We start from the raw sequence: 19,859 nt of genomic DNA on the forward strand, positions 1-19,859 counted from the left end.
CCCATCAGAGATGACGGTATACTTTTCAAGTCTGGACATAACTGTGACTGACATTGCCGGTTGCCTGATGGGGTGGTCGAATATTCCGAGCCATCAGCAGGAGGTATGTTGCTTTGGACGGGGAGAATGTTCTCTGATTCCATTGTGCATTCGGATGATTGATGCCATGGGTGTTGTTGTGAACTTGATTCTATTGATCCGAGTGATTGTACCGACATGCCTTCTGAATCGGGGAAGTCTTTTACTGATTTCTTTTGAGACTGTTCTTTCAAATATGTTTTGACTGGTAAATTTCTTGAGCTGGTAAGCCGTGACGAACTGCTCTTCGAGTCGGAGCTATCCTTGGGACGTTTCTTAGGGTATATCTCTCGGCATGTATTCTGCGCTGGCACAGTGGAGAGATTGTTTGATAGCCAAGCATTTATTTCTTTTGTTTGATCCCAAAGCATTTTGTCTCTGCTTCTCTCAGTTTTCTCCCTGTTGTCATGAGTGTCTTGAGTGTATTTGCTTACCCCTTTCCGGCGTCTGAGTGAATCACCCCGTCTTGTGTGGTTTGTTTCTTCTTCTCGCTCGTTGGGTGCACTGACATCCGTGCCATGGGTGTGATGTAGCCCACTGCTTGATGCTTCTTCGGACTCTTCTACGAAGTTTGAGGAACAGTGGGTAGCTCGGGTGTGTTCGTGTACCAGTTCCCAGGGTTGGCATGACTGGTCCAGTCTTCTGTAGTTTGCCTTACCTTCACACTGGTTGAGTAGTCTGTCATCTGTTCCATTTGTTGAATGATTCCTTGAAGTTGACTGACTCTTTGAGGTTGAATGACTCCTTGAGGTTGAATGACTCCTTGAAGTTGAACGACTCCTTGTGGTTGAATGACTCCTTGAGGTTGACTGACTCCTTGAAGTTGAATAACTCCTTGAGATTGTATCAGTGAGGCCGTCATAATCCTGGATCATCCCGGTCTTTTGTTTGCCATCCTCCACTGTCTTTTGTATCGTTGACTCAGAGTATTTCACGGCACTTGGTCTCTTCGGCTGTCTTATCTCTAGTCTGCCTTCGCCCTCCCTCTTTCTGGTTTTGTTTGGTTATTGGGCTTTATTCACAGACATGGGAGATATCTCCTTTCTTTTATCTTTGTTTCTTGCATCCGGGTGCAATTCTTTTGCTAATTTTCTTGCTTTGACCCGCTCTCCAACTTCGGCCCTCCTGATGATTTCCTTTAGCGAGAACTGCCTTTGAAGGATCTTGCGCTTTGTGTCAGGTGATGAACAGCCCTCGATTACCCGGAGTCTAATAGCTTTCTCATTTGTGAAAGTGTTGAAATGGCAGCATTGTACCAGACTTTTCAACCTTGCAATGAAGTTTGGTAATGATTCCCCTGGTTCCTGCCGTGCTGCGTTGAAGGTGATGCGTTCATGATCCACATCTTCCTTTGCGTTGAAGTGAGCGCATAGCGTCTCTTTGAGTCTTCCATAAGTCTCTGTGTTTTTTTCTGAAAATGTTCTGATTAGGTGTCGGCCTTCGTGACCTACCAGCTGAAGTAGTAGTGTCAGACGTTTTCCATTTCTTCGCTCACCGGTTGTTTCAAGAAAATCATCCAGTGATTCCAACCACTTGTTCCATTGGGGACCTAAACTCTGGTTGTCGGTCTGTGTCACTGGGGGTGGTACTCCAATGCAGGGCTTAGATTTATGTGTTTCTCCTCTCACCGACATGATGGTGGAATGTGCTAGTATGACAATGTCACAGGACTGTTCACTTTGCTTCCTGTCTTCTTTTGCTGACCCTCCTCACCCGAGAGCCTTTGTTTGGTCGTTTCCTTTCATTTTGGTAGGAATCGCTGCTTTCTTTGGTGTTGCGTGCTAACTGCAGGTGGTCGGTGGCGCTTCCGCAATGATACGTGGCAACGTTGACATCTTCTTCTTGCGTCTCGTTCCAGACTAGTGCAGGTTATCCAGTCACTTGGTTGATGAGAGAAGGCTTCTTTGATATTTGTTTACTTAGCTTCTTCTACTTTTAATTACTTGTCTTCACGTGATGCTGACGTTTACTTTGGTACTTGCCTTTGCTCGTGCTTGTTACGTTCTGGATCTTCATTTGTTTGTGTTTGTCGCATTCAAGATTTGTACTGGCTTGTGCTTGTTGCTTAAAGTCACTTCGATTCATCACACTTCCTTTGGCTTGTATCAGTGCTTGTTTCATTTGTATCTCTTGCCTTTACCAATGCTTGTTGTGCTTACTGTTGTCCTTGCTTGTGCTTGTTTACTTGTTCAGCCTCTTGCATTGGCTTGTGCTTATTTAGTTCGGTCTTGTCGTGGCTCTTGCTTGTTGCCTTTCTAATTGTCTTCGCTGGTGTCTGTTCTCACACGTCGTCTTTGCTCGTGCTTGTTGACTTCAGAGGATTGCATTTACTCGGGCTTGTTACTTTGACCATTACATTCACTTTGCGCACTAGTCTGGGCTTGTGCGTCTGGAATGTTGCCTTGACTCGTCACTTGTCTTTGCTTGTGCCTATCTTTGACTTCGCATGTGTCGGTATTTGTTGCGTGTCACCATTGCTTTGGCTCGTGCTGGTTGTCAAAATACATCTGATTCATTGCATACTTACTTGCGATCGTGCTTGTTTGTCTTTAATGCAATCTTTGCTTATTTCCTGTGTTTGCTTGTGCTTGTTTTGGTTCAGCTCTTGCATTAGTCAATGCTTGTTGTGTTTGCTGTTGCCTTTGTATGTCTCTTGTATTTGCCAATACTTGTTATGTTGCTGTCGATTTGTACTTGTCAATGTTTGTTTACTGTACCTCTTGCACTTGCTAGTGATTGTTGTCTTACTGTAACTTTTGCATTTGCTAATGTTTGTTGCTCAGCTCAGCTGGCCTGACCTTAAAATGGCCGCTCACAGCCTTCACATAGAGAATGTCTATAGCCGCCTGACTTTAAGATGGCCTCCGCTGTTGAAATCTCGTTTCTTAAGAGATTTGGTGTCATTCACTCCCCTAGCCCCGGCATTGTCGGCCAACACTCACCGAAGGCAGCCGGTGGTCCTAGCTGGACGGTGAGTCGAGGGTGGGCTCAACAGCGGTCCTGCACACGGACCCGCATCTGGGGTAGGCTCCCACTTTCACGCTCAGCCGCGGACCTATAATTCATCACCGCTGGGCCTGCAAACTTTGGTGGCGGTTTCGTTTTCCTGGGCACCTGTGTTTCAGCGCTCACAGCGCTACCACAATTCTGCTCCACGCGGCGGACCAGCCACGGAGCTGCACGCACTCACCACTAGCCACACGTGTCGCGACGCCGACTTCTTCCACGTGCTCCACGTGACGGGTTACTCATTTCCAGGGGTCCGGGCAGTGGCATAGCACGCCATCCCACCCTCGTCGCCAGCTGTAGCGTCGTGCTACAAATAAGGACACTGCACACTATATCTTATTAACAAGCTCTTTATTATGGATCTGTCCTGTTCCCCGTCCCTACTCTAACTGCCCCAGTTCCTGTCCTTTGCTCCTCCCTTTCCTACTCCTCCCACGACTCCAACCCCGACCACTAGACTGCTGTACACAATCCTACAGTCAGTGTATCAATTCAAATATTCTTTAAGCAGGGATCCCTTGAATGACTTCGATAAACAAATAGCCTGGGTGCTAGTACCTGTGACCTAGTAAGGAGCAGGGTATGAACAACTAATTTGGTGAAAATCATTTCGCTACCTGACTCTAGACAGCACCCACACCGATTACACAACCACAATTCTGAAAACGAAAGGAGATATACAGTTACACCTATGTCATTGCAGATGCTTATACAGTCTCCATCCAATGTGATTATTATCATCACCCCTTCGCCAGCCCCGTCAGCCACCATCAACAAAACGTGTTGCACCTAAACATTAACATAGAAGGATAACAAGAAACAAAAACATCAGTTATGCACTAAATATCCATATTTAGTGACCCGATAGAAGAGGTTTATCATAATAAGAAAGTTTTAGACATCACTGAACTTCAATCGATAACCAAAAGTATTTTGAACACACCAGTGACAGAAAATCAAAAGGAACTGAATTTGAATACTGAGGCCAAATTTGTTTATCAGTTTGATAGCCCTACTGTTATTACTTCTGACCCTCGCAAGCACGAAGGACACATAGGGAAAAAGTAAAAATGTCTAACGCTTGAATCTATAGATTACCTAATGAAAACTGCAGTACTAACGTTTGAATCTACCATAATGGAAGTCCAGATTGTTATTTACAGGGAATAGTGACAAAAATAAAAGATTTAGGGCCAGATGTAGGTGAGGGACATTTACCGACTCATAAATACCGAATTTTACCGATTCGGTATTTATGAATCGGTAAATATGAAGCAGGGAGATGTAGCTAAATTTCAAAATAGAATTACCGAATCGGTACCAATTGGTATTTACCGATTCGGTTAATACCGAATCGGTATTTCCTATTGATTCCTATGGGCTGTGAAGCCCATAGGAATCAATGGGAAATACCGATTCGGTATTTACCGAATCGGTAAATACCGAATGTTGCAAGGGTGCAGGGGGTGTCACTTTGACACCCTCTAACACCCGAAGTAAAGGCATGTGTGACATGTGGCACACATACATGCCCTAAGGGCATGTCTGTGTGTCACATTGCACAGTGTGCATGCACAGGTGTGCATGCACACCTGGATTTGGTATTTTACCACACAATAGGATTGTGTGGTAAAATACCGACTCTTAAGGGCCTGTGACACTCTCAGGAGTGTCACCTACATTTGGATTTACCGAATCGGTAAAATTACCGATTCGGTATTTTACAGAATCGGTAAATTTACCGAATTGGTAAATTTACCGATTCTGTAAAATAATGGCCCCTACATGCCAAATCCTAAATACCGGTCGGTAACGGCCGAATTTGGCCGTTACCGACCGGTATTTGCTCTCCTACATCTGGCCCTTAGACAGGAACTTGCCCAAAATGCAGTTCAGCAAGCAAACTGAAAGTGTGCCAAAATTAGGCATCTAATGCTTTTGTGAAAGGATAGAAAGACTCCTGAGCATGTTACAAGTTATGAAGGACGCTTGGCAAAGAAATGACCAACAATTACAGAATATATAACCTACTTCTTTAATTCAGTATGGAATAATGACAAAGCCCTTGGCAATCAATCAAATAACTCGGAGCAAGTCAGGAAAGAGACAGGGGAATTAATTCAAAGGAGGAGTCAGGGACTTTTCAGGATAGGTTAATGTGAATAAATGTGGAAATCATAGAAGAAAACAGATACAATGGACCCCCTGACAAAAAAAGTCTCCTCAAGCAAAAAAAAATTTTTTTTTAATTAATGAAGGTAGAAATACAGATAAACTATGGGTATCTGCTTCAGAAGGGTTGTTCGAAAGCACAGATTGCAGTAAACTCTATCATCTATCCAGTAAGGAAGGGAATAGAATGGGGTGTGAAACTGTCGGCGTATTGAATAATTACTTTGTTCCAAGGATTATGAAGTTCTAAAAGTTATGCTTCCATCCAATCTCCTTCTAAAAGCATCCTCCTATACTGCGAATAGATTTTGTACAATCTTCACGTGAAGGAAAAGAATTGTTACAAATTTGAAATGACTGCAAATTAATTCAGGTGTTCATCGACAACAAATCTGAATTAATAAAATCGATCTGGCAGTCCATTGTAAATATTGGGACAGCTGGTTAAATTAAAACAGTGGAACATCTAGAGATGACTAACAAATCTTAGTAGACCCTTCACCTACTATTGATCCAAGTGCTGCAAAAATATCCCACATGTAAACATCGGCCTGGGATTTAATTGGAGAAGTAAATGTAAAAATATAACTGCAAACCAGCAAACAAATACATGAGCTGGACGACCACATTAGTGAAGAACTTAGGGCCATATGTACGAACACATGTTCCCATAGACACAGAATGGGTAAAAACCTTTGATACATCTGGCCCTAAGTGAAATATTTTTCTATCTTGACTTTATCCCTAAATTACAAAAGTGAAGGTCACAGTGACATAGTAAATAGTATTTCAATTCTGAAATTATTGTCAGCATTTCCCTCCCTCTCTATCACAACCTAAAAATGAATTGATAAAAGTATTGTTAAGTTCATCACTGAAATGCGCCTATATAATAGATATTTTGGGAATTTGACAAAAGTAATATTGAAAACAAATGCCACAATGAATTTAACATGATCTCCAAGAGAGGTGTTTATGAAGTGTGGCACAATGCCAACTGACTTTAAAACACTTGGTTATCCCTCAATATTTAGGGACATGGTCTTCAAAACATAAGGACAGCCACTTTTTAAGCTGCAGGTTGGTTTGAGTGTCTACAAATATTGCACAGATAGAATCTCAGTGCCTACCTTGCCAGAAGGGGGGGAGAATCTCTAATGATGCAAAAAATGATTTTCACATGTACAAGGTGGTACAAGAAGATTGATTGTTATTGTTATTGTTAACTGGGGTTTATATAGCATGTATAGATCCCTTCTCATAAACTGTGAGCATTTATAACCCATTTTATATTAATTTTCAGCTCCTACAAAATGTAAATAGCAACTTTGTGCTAATCGACATTTTTAAATGATTTACTCAAACCTTCAAAAACAATATTTTTTTCTACAATGATTTTACTTAAGCTAATTACACGATCTCCACCTTTAAGAGAAGAAAGAAGAAGAGTTTCTGTCCAAACTTGCAGACTGTACATTAAGGAATTAAGTGAAATGATCCATCCAGATACCCCAGCTAAAGAAACTCACTTTTCAGGAAAAAGTTTAACCCAGTGGGGTTATACTTTCCTACCTGTTTATTTTCCAATAGATGGCATAGAGAATAATCAATTGCATACAGAGAGATCATCTCATAAACGCTGTAGACTTCATCTAGGATATTGAGCAACTTTCTGCATTTTGTATATCTGGGTCATCATGAGGGAATCACATCCTCAGAATCATTAAACAGATTACAGACTACAGCAAACAGCTAGGCTAAATGGAAACCAAGGTGAAGTAGTGATCCCATTGCCATTATTACTTTTTTAGCAACCCCAGTAAGTAAGAAATTGTCATCTTGGAGTGATCTGCTTACAGATCTATTGAAGGTCTGTAATAATACCAGAATTTCTGTAAGAAGGCAAGGACCAGTTCCTCCAGCAACATAAGACCAAGCTCTTGCTTAGAAACCAACTGTGCAAGAGCAATTTAAAGGTTACTAAGTGTTATATAAGACAATTTTCCGGAAAAAGTATACATCTTCAGAGAACGAAAAACTGACAGACATTCATTGAATAGAAGAGGCTTCAAAAGAAAATGAGTAGGGAGGAAAAGCTCTAGATCCAGTCCACTTAATGCAAAAAAATAGGCTGGGTGAGAGCACATGACTCAAAACAATTCTGGATACTATCTACTCAATGGTGCATGCAAATTCGTGAGTTCAATATAAGTCTTGCTTTGGCTTAAATCTCATTTATTAGCAAATAGCATATTGATCTCAGTGCACACCAATGACTTATTGGCTCAATCTGCAAACCAGCAATATATATTTCAGAGAAATTGCTCGCAACCTGAGAGCTACTCATCCTTCAGAAGCACAAGTCTCAACCAGTATTGCAATGAACACTTTTAGGACAGGTCCCGGGTTTTTGTCACACCCACTCACAATCACCTTGGTAACTGAAGCTAGAAGGGCTGGTCCAAAAAAATCAACTACATTTCCAGAAACCTATAACCACCTTCTTACAGCATGATTGAAGTGGCAGTCTGTAAGCCCCACGGCTAGCTCATTTAAAACTGTGGTGCATATTATCAAGAAACGATTCAGAAAAGGGGGTGGTGATGAACAGAGTGTCTGAATTAAGCAGACCACTCTTACCCAGTCCAAAGATCAGGGCTTGATCCATCACCGTTATTTAGCTCACTGCCCCATCCCAGCTCAGAACCTGGCTATATGCAAATTAGTCTGTCCCTGGCCCAGTGCATCATGGGAACAGGGCAGACCAAACTACCAAGCCAATTCTTCACCAGAAAGGAGACAAGCTTCCGGGGACCGGTTTCTGGCATTTCAGCCGTCGTCGGCCCGGCTTGCTTGAATCCTGATGGAGCAGTGAGCAAGGGACTCATGTCTGAGTATACCCTGCCACACCTATAGTGGCCAAAAACGATTCAGAAAAGGGGGTGGTGATAAACAGAGTGTCTGAATTAAGCAGACCACTCTTACCCAGTCCAAAGATCAGGGCTTGATCCATCACCGTTATTTAGATCACTGCCCCATCCCAGCTCAGAACCTGGCTATATGCAAATTAGTCTGTCCCTGGCCCAGTGCATCATGGGAACAGGGCAGACCAAACTACCAAGCCAATTCTTCACCAGAAAGGAGACAAGCTTCCGGGGACCGGTTTCTGGCATTTCAGCCGTCGTCGGCCCGGCTTGCTTAAATCCTGATGGAGCAGTGAGCAAGGGACTCATGTCTGAGTATACCCTGCCACACCTATAGTGGCCAAAAACGATTCAGAAAAGGGGGTGGTGATGAACAGAGTGTCTGAATTAAGCAGACCACTCTTACCCAGTCCAAAGATCAGGACTTGATCCATCACCGTTATTTAGCTCACTGCCCCATCCCAGCTCAGAACCTGGCTATATGCAAATTAGTCTGTCCCTGGCCCAGTGCATCATGGGAACAGGGCAGACCAAACTACCACCCCCTTTTCTGAATCATTTTGTCCACCATAAGCGTGGAAGGGTATACTCAGATGTGAGTCCCTTGCTCATTGCACCATCAGGATCCAAGCAAGCCGGGCCGACGACGGCTGAAATGTCAGAAACTGGTCCCCGGTAGCTTGTTTCCTTCCCAGTATAAGAATTGGCTTGGTAGTTTGGTTTGCCCTGTTCCCATCATGCACTGGGACAGGAACAGACTAATTTGCATGTAGCCAGGTTCTGAGCTGGGATGGTGCAGTGAGCTAAAAAACGGTGATGGATCAAGCCCTGATCTTTGGACTGGGTAAGAGTGGTCTGCTTAATTCAGACACTCTGTTCATCACCACCCCCTTTTCTGAATTATTATCAAGAAACAGCCTTAAAATTATCGCCGCTTTAGCGGCAGGAAACTGGCGCTAAAGCAGCGATAATGGGCCTGATAATACGTCCTTGTGAATTCCCATAGAAGCCCATGTTCTGTTGTGAACATGGGCTTCTATTGAAATTCTCACGGGCATATTATCAAGTCCATTATCGCCCCTTTAGCGGCAGTTCCCTGCCGCTAAAGTGGCGACAATTTTAATGCTGTTTTTGATAATATGCCCCTGTGTTCTCTGCAGTATTTATTTTTTCAATTAAGTATGACGCCATTACTAATGGAATAGAATGAATGAAGTCCTTGTAAAGGTAATGAGGGAAGCCCTCACATTCATGTTCTTTCTTCAGAATTCCTTCTCTCCCACACAACTAAGACTAAGGTTTGACATGCAAAGTATGACCCACATTACTGACATACAATTTGTTATTTACAGCAACCAACACAGGGAATCTAGTAGGCTAAAATCCATATTTTGGGTTAAGATAAAAAATGTTTTATGGAGAACTATCAATTTGGTACAAATATGTTGACCGAATTACAATTCAGTTAATTTGCCTGAAAGTTAGAAGGAAATGAACTACAAAGCAATGATTTAAGAAACAGGATCAATGATAAAAAGCAAGGTCCTTACTTTAATGGAGAAATATACATACAATTGAAGAATAAAAGGGCTCAGCTCCCTTTAAATTCCCATACCTAACTACAGCCTCAATACTATCTGTGGGCCCACCTAAAACAGTGTTCTGTTGTTTTGGCTTTGACTCCTCTTCAATGCAAATGTTAGGGGAAATGGATAACGATGCAATATTTCCTTGAATGTGCTGTAGACTCTGCAGGTGCAAATCTGAACCTATATCACAATTCATTTGCTCCTGCCCTGGTTTACTTAAGAATGAAATTTTTTTATTGCAGCCCGTTTTCAGATGTCTGCATGTGTGGCCCATAAACAAGCCATGACAGTGTATAGAAGGGGTGGATGGGCAGTGTATTTGCTGATAAAGCTCTCCATGAAATAGAGACATCTGTGGGCGTATAGCATTCAAAACTCCTTTAAGACAGAAAGAAATTATCCCAATTATATACTAAGGACATCTCTGGCTTTGCATATGAGAAGAACATCTCAAGCTCAAACATTGAATAGCTTTCAGTTATTATAACTTTTAGTTACACTAGCAATAGATATAATTTAGATAGATTTATCCCAAATTTAATATCACCCTGTGGAAGACTCATTGTCCCTGATTACAGTCAATTTTCAGGCACATTTGACAACTCCTTTCCCGCGTGGATCAGAACGGCTTTTGGTCATTACTGAATGCATTAAATAACTCGCCCTTCTTAAATTTCGGCAGCTCAAACGGAATGGAATTTAACAAGGGAAAGGTTTACAGTATTTACTATACCATGCAGATATTGGTGAGATAAGCACTAAAATTATCATGTTATTACCGAGAAACGAGTATTTGGTGCTATTTAGCACACGCGATATATAACGTACCTGAGGGAATTGCTATGTATCTGGTGTGATAAAAAGCGCCCCGTTTCCTTCACCCTCATAACCAGAGTCATAGTGTTGTTTTAATGGGACATTGATGATGATGGGTTAAGTGTTTTTTGCTTTTTCTGTATTTTACTGTTGTATTTATGTTGTGATTTGGTTTACCCTTAATAAATATTAATTTAAATTAATTATTATCAGTATTTTTTACAAATGGCACCCAGGTGAGTTGTATGCCCTTTTCTGACATAACATGTTATGTTATGTTATGTTATGTTATCGTTATTTATACAGCGCACAGCTGCCCCAGCGAAGGGGCGTCCTGGCGCTTCAACAGGTACTAAAACATAACACGCAGAAAAAGGAAAAAGACAACTAACCAAGTACAGAAAACAGGAAAGTTTTAATAGTGCAATGAATCTTTTACATAGGGTAATCAATAAAACTCAAAAGTGTATTTAAAAGGTTATTGTGTTTTTAACAAATCATCTGCAATATTTTTTGGGGAAATGGCCCAATCAAGATTATGAGTTCCCAAATGCTTTTCAAAACGGAAGGATTTAAAAATGGTTTCATAAGTTATTATTGTTGCTGATTTTAGTTCTAGGTGGTTGGTAATACTATTAACAGGTTATTTGTATTTTTGGTAATTGCATGTACCATTAGGGAAACATCGTTTACAACGCGGTGTTTACACCACACAACCTTTACCAAGCAGCCATTACAACGCAAGTCATTACTAAGACTTGCGCTGGATGGCGCTCTTGGTTAAGGAATAGTGTGAGTTTCTATTCCAACACCTTCCCTACTGTTATGTGGGCTGGAGTTGGAATAGAAAATCATGTTAATCCTCAATCCAGCGCCCTCCAACGCAAGTTGTTGTAACGACTTGCGCTGTAAAAACCGCGATATAAAGTACTGCAATCAAAATGATCGCGTTGTACTGTCATACATCCGTACCATTATGTTTGAAACACAAAGAATAAGAAATGAGGAAATGGGTAAGTTTCTCTCAATAAAGAATCTAAAAAATAATTAATCACTTGTGTACTTTTACTCACATCTGCTAAACGTGACCCAAAAAATATCTATATGCCCGTCAATTAGTTTTTTTTTCAGATTAGAGCTTAGAAATCTCACTTGTCCATCCTTCATCATAAGTTTAAAAGCATTATGTAATGCAGTCAAAGCTTTAATGACTCATGAACAATCTGTGTTCCTAAACCCATTTCTAAGAGTTCACAAACTGCTTGAACAAGGGAAACAGAATTAACATCAGTTTTGAAATACTTTTTTTGAATTATTAATGCTTGTCCAGGTAGATGGTAACTGAACTAATGACAGTGAAATCCTAATAATAACTTCCATTCCCCACAATTAGCTTTATCAGCAAAATGAAGACTGAAACTAAGTAATTTCTCTCTCCCTGGGGAGTTGGTGAAATATGACTTGGGATTATAATGTTTGTCAAAGCTAACTTTTACCGCCGAGAACAAGAACTCTTTTAAAACTGGGTTTGCTTATACAAAGCACCACCAGCTCATCCGCACCACCAATAAAAAATCCCTGAAGGAACGACTGGACAACAACGCCCACGACAGCAAAGAGCTCTTCACTATCGTCAAGGAGTTCTCCAACCCCAGCACCGGCACCAACGACATCACTCCGTCACAAGACCTCTGCGACTCCCTCGCCTCGTTCTTCCACCGCAAGATCGCCGACATCCACAACAGCTTCGGCGCCCCACCCACGCACCCAACCGTCGAACCAACGCCCCCCACCACCACCCTTCGCACCTGGACCATGGTGACCACCGAAGACACAGCCCGCACGATGAACACCATCCACTCCGGATCACCGACCGACCCCTGCCCACACCACGTCTTCAACAAGGCCAACTCCACCATCGCACCCCAACTCCGGAACATCATCAACGCCTCCTTGAACACCGCCACCGTCCCGGAGAGCTGGAAGCACGCCGAGATCAGCGCCCTCCTGAAGAAACCTACAGCGGACCCCACCGATCTCAAAAACGTCCGCCCCATCTCGCTCCTCCCTTTTCCTGCTAAAGTCATCGAGAAGATCGTCAACAGACAGCTGACCGCCTTCCTCGAGACGAACGGATCCCTCGACCCCTCGCAGTCCGGCTTCAGAGCCAACCACAGCACCGAGACCGCCCTCATCGCAGCCACCGACGACATCCGGACCCTGCTCGACAAGGGGGAAACAGTGGCCCTCATCCTCCTGGACCTCTCCGCTGCGTTCGACACGGTCTGCCACCGCACCCTAGTCCAGCGCCTCAGCAACATCGGTATCCAAGAGTAGGCACTGGAGTGGATCATCTCGTTCCTCGCCGGAAGAACACAAAGAGTCCGCCTCCCCCCGTTTCGCTCCGAGGCCACCGAAGTCATCTGCGGCGTCCCGCAAGGATCTTCACTCAGCCCCACCCTCTTCAACATCTACATGAAACCTCTCGCAGCCATCGCACGCCAGCACAACCTCAACATCATCTCTTACGCCGACGACACCCAGCTGATCCTCTCCCTCACCAGAGACCCCGACACCGCCAGAACCTGCCTACACGAAGGGATGAAAGACGTCGCCGAGTGGATGAAGGACAGCCGCCTGAAACTGAACTCGGACAAGATGGAAGTCCTCATCCTGGGATCTTCGCCCTCCGCCTGGGACGACTCCTGGTAGCCCCCAGCCCTGGGCACCACACCCAAGCCAACCGACCACGCACGCAACCTGGGCTTCATCCTGGACCCCTCCCTCTCGATGACCAGACAAGTCAACGCCGTCTCCTCATCGTGCTTCAACACCCTGCGTATGCTTCGCAAGATCTTCCGCTGGATCCCGACCGAGACCAGGAAGACTGTCACCCAGGCACTCATCACCAGCCGACTGGACTACGGAAACGCCCTCTACGCCGGAACCACAGCCAAGCTACAGAAAAGACTCCAGCGCATCCAGAACGCCTCCGCCCGACTCATCCTGGATGTCCCCCGACGCAGCCACATCTCCAGCCACCTGAGGAACCTGCACTGGCTCCCCGTCGACAAGAGGATCACGTTCCGGCTCCTCACCCACGCACACAAGTCTCTCCACGACCTGGGCCCCAAGTACCTCAACGATCACCTGACCTTCTACACACCCACCCGCCAGCTACGGTCCACCAGCCTCGCCCTCACAGCCGTACCACGCATCCGAAGAGCCACCGCCGGAGGAAGATCCTTTTCTTACCCTGCTGCCAATACTTGGAACTCCCTCCCCATCCACCTTCGGCTGACCCAGGACCATCTCGCCTTCAGGAAACAACTCAAGACCTGGCTGTTCGAGCAGTAGCATACCCCTCCCCCCCAAGCGCCTTGAGACCCTCCCGGGTGAGTAGTGCGCTATACAAATGGCATGATTGATTGATTGAAAGTCTTAGGGCCTGATTATGAGTTTGGCGGTGAGGTGCCAGGTCCCTCCTGCCGGTGCACCACCAAACCCTTGGTCGGGCTGCACACAAGATTACGGGCATTTGTTGTGTATTGCTGGCTTTTTTTCCATACCCTTGAAGTGCCCCAAAAATGGGCACCGCAATGGGAACACAAAAAACAGTTCCCACATGGCATGGACAGTAAAGTCCATTCTGTGCAAGAACTGTGGTGCATGCACACAGAGGGGCACATGTTGTGCCTCCCTGAATGCACCCCAATTCACAGAGGCACAAGCTTTGTTTCCACTCTGCCATAGTTTTCATGGAGGAGGAAGCGCCATAATACCCATGGGAGGGAGAAAACTCGTAATATGCTTGGCAGGACCGTGGTGGTTCCAGCAAGCATATTGCAGCCTCCTGACCAATAAACAACAGAGGGTCGCTGAAATCTCAATGGTGAGGAAGAGAGCAGGGGGGAAGCATAAGCTAAACAACAAAATCTTCCTCCTGTGACAATAATATTATGGGTGATTCATCCACATAATGTTTATAGTTGTCCCGCAGATTTTAGAACATTACAACATTTTATTTATTCATATTTTATTAGTATCAAAAAGGTAATGACATCACAATTATATACATTTAAAAATTATTTCATATCTCTAATCAGTGCTGCCAATAGATAGGCAGAGGCCCTTGTTAAAAAGACTGTTAAATAAGGAACACTACATATACAAAAACAAAAATGTATAGGTAACAATAATTCAAAACGCAAAAAACAACACAAAAAGCAAAAATACAATAAGTTGACGATACACATAGGACTAAACAGAAAAAACACCTACGCAGGTTTCGGAACACAAAAACACAAGAAACGTTCCTTCTTCAGAGCGAAATCACATTTGCAGATATTTGAAGGGCCATCTGTAAGCAGTGGAGCAACCACCTGATATGTGGCATAACAGCTCACCAAAAGTAAATCTGCGGGAACAACAAGGGCAGATATAAACAATGTATGATATATTAAAAACAGCAACAACCTAGAATTAGCTTGAACACTAATACATGCTACTTAACTAACACTTAGCGATAAACAAACTAACTTATCACCAGGTGACTTTGTAGTGTAGCTCCTATTTTCCCAATAGGCTCTGCGCATTGGAATAGTACCTACAGCAGTAAAGGCCTAGACCAGACGTTAACTAGGTCTACTACTGTCGATACTAGACTTAATTTTTGGGTTTGCCAGCTAAGCTCAGAGTTCGCTAGAAACTTTCTCGAATGTTCAAGGAAGGAATTAACTCCCCTGATTAGACAAGAAGGGATTTAGTTTCTGACAACCATAGAACATGACAACTTTGCTCTCCCCTAATCAAGAGTCAATCTCATGAGTCGTGTGAGCACAAGGCAATTATTTTACTCAGTCAGTACGTGCATTCTTAGTCTCATCAGAATGTAGAGAAAAGGAAGAGACGGGCGTGTTCAATAAAAGATGTTATTTATTGATCAGTCTCTTTTCTCGTACAAGAGAAATGGATCGATATTATTGCAATACTTATAGTTAAGTAAAGTGCATACATTAGAAGCAATAGTATAAAATAATACTGTAAAAACATTGATATGGTTTCTGAGCCATATGATGTTTAAAATGATTAAAATATATTTACATACACATATACATTTGACTAAACGTACTCAACTGGTGTTTCTAAATACGCCTACCCCGTGTACCTGACCTAAGTCTAATGCGTGGGCGGGAATAGAAAGTTACAGTTTAAGTTAAGTTTGTTTTTGCCAAGTGAATAACTAAAGAATTCTCTGTGAGGGGTTATTCAGTTCTGTACCTGGAATTTAGGATGAATGAGGAATGGTATCTCTTTCTCTGCTCTCGATATTCCAGGCTGCCTGCGAGGGCTGCCCAGAAGCGCCGGTGCTGGGTCTCTCGGCTTGAGATAGCAGCGCGTCTCTCAGCGCGTCAGGAAGGCGGGGCTGCTGCCTGCGGGGTCTGCTTCTGCTCTCGGCTTCGGCAAGTATGGCTGCTCGGTCTTGTCACCACGCGTGTCTTTGCATAGGGCAAGGTCGGCAATATTTATACCTTAAAGGTGCCGAGATTGACGTAAGGATGGACATAGGTACGTCAATAAAGATGTCATACGACTTGCTCGTTAGCACATTCTTTTGCAAAAGTTCTCTGTGAAATCAAAACAATGGCCGCACGGATTATCCAGGTTGTCATAGGTTTGATTTGTTATGAGAACGTCGTATGCCTTATCAGGGGCTGGAGGAATGTCGCTTGTCTAATTAGATCTCAAGCGTTATGACCTAATCAGATAACACGTTCCTGTGCCGTAGTGTGACTGCGTCAGATAACGGTATCTGCATCATGGGGGATTTCTTGCCTCATGGGCTGGCTGTTAGTTAACTAGCTAGGTAGTTTAACCAGAATAGGGTCAGGAATAGGGGGATCGATTCAGAACCTATAGAAATACACGACACCCACTCCACGCTAACTATGGTCATATCTACTAATCTATGCATAGTATAACATAGTACAACATACTATAGAGTATAGTGTATACCTTACCACCCCAAAATACATAAATGCATTTCGAAATTTTCAAATATACTGAAAAATTGCAGTCATATATATTGTACGCACTTAAGCTATGAATTAAATGCAAAAGTAAACATGCATTTTTATGCATTATTGCTTTTTGGTATATGAGAAATACACATGAAATGGCTCTTAATATAGCTATACAGAAAGGAAGGTCGAGACCATTTCATCACATAATAAAATATTTGTGAACATACCAGCGGGCAGCTAAAGTCTATATAAAGTATCTAAAATAGAAATCTTAGTTCTCTAGGAATAGTTTCTTACTTTAAGCAGAGGATCAATGTCCCGGGGAAAAAATATATAGAAAAATATTTTAAGGGCTTGCTGAAAAAAGTTGCTGTCCGTGAACTGGATTGTAATTGTTCATGTGACTTTATTTTTAAAGGTTGAAGGCCGAATTCAGGGAACGCCGTGTGCGAGTTTACTCAAAAGTCTCTATTTCTGTTCCGGATAGAACATCATATCATTCAGGCTTTCGAAAAAACTGTCAACAGCTTCATGGGAAAGTTCCACTAAGTCGGAAATAGGGGTAACCATGCATTCATGCGCATGATTGTCTCCATTGACATTCTGATTTGCATTGCTGACAGAAGGTCGTACCTGTTCGATGCTGCTTTCATCTTGAACTTCACTACTCTTCAATCGTAGTGGTGAAGATTCCAGGAATGCCGTCATCAGAATTGGCAGCCTTTGAGGGCAGCACAGTGCGTGAACCTTGGTAGGAACCAACAGTGTATCTGCATCCACCGGCGCATCCGATTGTAGCGTCAGACAGGTGTCTAACACGCATTCTTCTCCGCATAGCAGACACCTTAGTACAGGTAAAACACACCTTTGCCACATTGGTCAAAATGATAGAAACCAAGTCATGTTTAGGTCTCTAAGCCGGGAGAGTCCCAGGATTTTTGATATCCGGTCCCGGTATCCAATGGCTAGGATCGTATCTTCCATTGTCGCGAGAGTTTGATCTGTGACATGGGTTGCCATAACGAAAAATAAGGACTAGGAATAGGATTCCTGCAATTAGTCCCAGGATCAGGGGAAGTCCGCCAAAAATCGAATGGACGAAATCTGGAAAAATACCCAGTATGGCTTTGAATGGTGTTAATGCCATCGAAAATACTGTCTTAAATACCTTTGAGACCCCAGTGGTATCAGAAATATTTAAGATTTCGCTCAGGATTTCCGCGAAATGTACGGGGGAATTAGTTGATAATAATGTATGTATCTCTGCAGTCGTCCTTGCGACTTGTAGATCATACGTTTCTTTAGATGACGTGAGCCTTGTAGGCGTCTGAAGAAGCACTGTTTTCATTCTGCTTAAAGTGTCTATTCGAATAGAAGTAATTTTCAAATTGGGCCATGCCCTTGCCTCCCTGTCTGGAAAGGAGCTGGGGAACAAAGAACGTCCACAGCACTTGACCTTCGCCGTCGTGGTGACGAGATAAGGAGTCCCGGGCATAAGACTACAACATCTGCGGTCTACAATAAGAATGTAACTCCCATTATAGAGTCTTTGAAAGAATGGTTCTATTTCAGTTGCAGGTGCGCCTTGCTGGTGACATGAAAGGTTGTATGAATTCCCTTCACAGGCTCCGTGCAAACTAATACCGTTACACAGAAGCGTGCCGCTTAGTGACATAGCACAATTGTTGCCACTAAGAAACACTTTCTGTCCTTTGTTACTGACACATGCATGTGAATAGGGCAGGTTCCAAGTTGTTTTAAGGTACCCCTTTCCCAATTTCTCGTACATGCCAGCCTGTATATATTTTTGGCAGTATTGAAACCTGAAGGTTGAGATTGGAATATTTATGATTCCGTGGATTATCCATTCACTGACAGGTCGTTCTGACATTGTCATTGGTAATCTTTCTAGTTTTTCAATGCTCAAGATTGTATAATCAGCACCCTTCTGCGCCATACCGATTTGTCTATCAGTAAGGTTAAAGATTTGGAATAGTGACGTTGTGTTGATTAAACGCCAAGGCACATAGCCTGAACGCAGATTTTGTAACGTCCAGCCAAGCTGTACAATAGAGCGCAATTGTGACTGACCATGTTGCAATAACAGTAAGTCTTGCGATAATATATCGATTGCTGAAGACACAATGCTGTCCAATGAAAATATTCTGGAGGACAGAGTCATTAACCCATTGTCCACTACAGAAAGTGATTTTTCCAAATTAATACGATCAATTTCACGTATTCTCTCTGCTGTTTCAATTTGTGTAACCTTCCAGGCCTCATTGTATGCTGCATATACAGAGGCTGCTATGAAACGCTTTTGACGCTGTTTGCGTGGTCCCAGTATGAAATCACGCAAGTCAGCACCATCAGTAAGTAAAGTTAGGTGTTGCTTAATTTCAGGCAGTGTGGAAGTTTGAAGCCATTGAAGGCATAATTTGCCCACACTGTAGGTTGTTATTATCCCTGGGTGATGTCTTTGAGGATATCTAGGGTCTGGCCTGGTCATTTTGAAACCCTGTGTTTTATTCAGGAATCTATCTTGACAGTTATTTGTATCTGTGGGCCAGATCAACCATTGTTTCCAATCAGGATGTGTTCTGTTTTGGTTAAGTATATGGCTTATGTCTATTTCTTCATCTGTATCAGAGTTATTGCTAAACATTGTTGGCTTTGGAATAGACAGGTTATTTAAATCTTTGATTTTGGCTAAGCCAAGACAGGTGGTTTGTTGAACAGTGTCATTTAAAAATATCATTTGTTCTGGGATCATGCAGGCTCTAAACAAAGCTTCTATACCCTGTACTTGCCATTCTTTTGTACCCCAAACACTTTTCAAATCAACATTTTTGTCCCAATAATCAAATCCAAATGTATTCATTTTTTCAAAGAATGAATCTGAATATATCAATTTTGTGTTGGTTATCATGGTTTTCATCCCTGTCTTGTTTGACAATTTGTAATAAAATGTTTCAGCATTAGTTATGTTAAAACCTGAAAAATATGAATATTTGTCATAAACGGTTCTAGAGCTCCCTTTTGGAGGTGTAGCACAATGTTCCCATTGATTATAATTTAAAACATTTCTAGGTTGTGCAGATTTATGCAAGAAATGGTTACCATAATGGTTATAGCAATACATACTATCATAATTTGTAGAACCTTGCAAATAATCATGTTTTGTAAATTTAGCAGACATTACTAAGTCAGACATCATATTGTTTATACTTTCAAAGTCCCAATCATCA

Source organism: Lissotriton helveticus, chromosome 11, assembly GCF_964261635.1.
Source record: "Lissotriton helveticus chromosome 11, aLisHel1.1, whole genome shotgun sequence".
Classification (NCBI taxonomy): Eukaryota; Metazoa; Chordata; class Amphibia; order Caudata; family Salamandridae; genus Lissotriton; species Lissotriton helveticus.